At 57.9% G+C, this 1,775-nt stretch overlaps 1 non-coding gene across 1 annotated transcript; it reads right to left on the reverse strand.

Moving 5' to 3' along the window:
* Window positions 1-264: 264 nt before the first annotated feature.
* trnaa-ugc lies at window positions 265-337 on the reverse strand. Its single transcript has one exon. It is a non-coding gene; the product is annotated as a tRNA-Ala (tRNA).
* Window positions 338-1,775: the final 1,438 nt, after the last annotated feature.

A 1,775-nucleotide genomic window follows, 5' to 3' on the forward strand; every position in this document is an offset into this window, starting at 1 on the left:
TACACCCACCGCCGGTGTGATCCTTTCAAGGTGCTGACTTTCACCCGCAGAGATAAAAACGTCAACGCCGCTGGCGTTTGCCTTCGCCGCGCAGCTCGACTTTCTTCCTACGCTGCACCCTGAAATGGCGGGACCGGCCTGTTGCTCACGCGTGAAGCTTTTGATCTTTCGGGACCACTCTCAGGGAGGCGGCGTACGCAAACGGTATTCCGGCTGCTGCAGACCAGCCGAGTGAGAGGTTGCACTTGCCGTTTTAAAAGCATGTGGAGAATGCGGGCATCGATCCCGCTACCTCTCGCATGCAAAGCGAGCGCTCTACCATTTGAGCTAATCCCCCAGTTGGACAGCCAGCCCTGACTTCACTCCTTCCGCAGTGGATCCTAAGCAGCCACGCTCCGGGATGTGCAGGAAATTCTCTCATCCGTCGGACGGCTGAGACCAAACATTGCTGATGCCGGTCTCGGTGAAACGACCACCTTGTCGGAGGAGCAGCAGCGGCAGCTGGTGGACTCAGGCGAGGCGGAACGACACATGGACGAGGAAAGAAGTGCTGGGGAGATGGCAATTGCTGACTGGAGGTCGAAACGACTTCAACCTTGGCGCAGCCACCACGAGCGTGAGGTGACGTCGCAGGGCCCCGCCTGGCTGATAGAAGACTTCATTTGGTTGCAGTGAGCACAAAGCGCTTTTGTGTGTTGTGGTTGAAAAAAGGGCACCCTGCTGGCCGTCAGCTGCAACCGCGGCAGGGAGACAGCTGACTCGTTGCAGAGAGGCAAGGGTGTGTGCCGATGCGTCCTGAAAGCGTTGTCGCGTTTTCAGCTCATCTGTGTTGCTGTGGCCCGCGTGCTGGTGGATGCGCACTCTTTCCAAAAAGCAGCCGAGGCTCCTTCGAGCCGGCGATCTGAGGAACGACAGATTTGCGACAGACCACAGTCCTCCGCTCTACCAGCTGAGCTATCGAAGGAGGGCCCAGCAGTGCCTCTCCCTTGCTGATGCTTTGCTGCGCACCTCCACTAATGTCACGCCATTGTCTCCCTGAAAATCTGTCACTCTGGGAGATCCTGAGCCACTGGCTGATCTCCACAGATTCGGCCTGTGCTGGCATGAAAAAATCGTCTTGAGTGCTGATCCGAAACTGCCAGATTCTGCCGGTACAGTACCTGACTCTCGCAGCTTCATGTACACGTCAGGTTAGGGTTTGGGCCGCAGCTTACCGACTGGTTCAAGTTGCCTCCCAACACGTCCGGACGTGCTGCCCGCTGACCTCAGGCTGCTACACCCACCGCCGGTGTGATCCTTTCAAGGAGCTGACTTTCACCCGCAGAGATAAAAACGTCAACGCCGCTGGCGTTTGCCTTCGCCGCGCAGCTCGACTTTCTTCCTACGCTGGACCGGCCTGTCGCTCACGGGTGAAGCTTTTGATCTTTCGGGACCACTCTCAGGGAGGCGGCGTACGCAAACGGTGTTCCGGCTGCTGCAGACCAGCCGAGTGAGAGGTTGCACTTGCCGTTTTAAAAATAAGTGGAGAATGCGGGCATCGATCCCGCTACCTCTCGCATGCAAAGCGAGCGCTCTACCATTTGTGCTAATCCCCCAGTTGGACAGCCAGCCCTGACTTCACTCCTTCCGCAGTGGATCCTAAGCAGCCACGCTCCGGGATGTGCAGGAAATTCTCTCATCCGTCGGACGGCTGAGACCAAACATTGCTGATGCCGGTCTCGGTGAAACGACCAACTTGTCGGAGGAGCAGCAGCGGCAGCTGGTGGACTCAGGCG

The sequence above is a fragment of the Chiloscyllium plagiosum genome, unplaced genomic scaffold (genome assembly GCF_004010195.1).
Source record: "Chiloscyllium plagiosum isolate BGI_BamShark_2017 unplaced genomic scaffold, ASM401019v2 scaf_4597, whole genome shotgun sequence".
In the NCBI taxonomy this organism is placed as follows: domain Eukaryota; kingdom Metazoa; phylum Chordata; class Chondrichthyes; order Orectolobiformes; family Hemiscylliidae; genus Chiloscyllium; species Chiloscyllium plagiosum.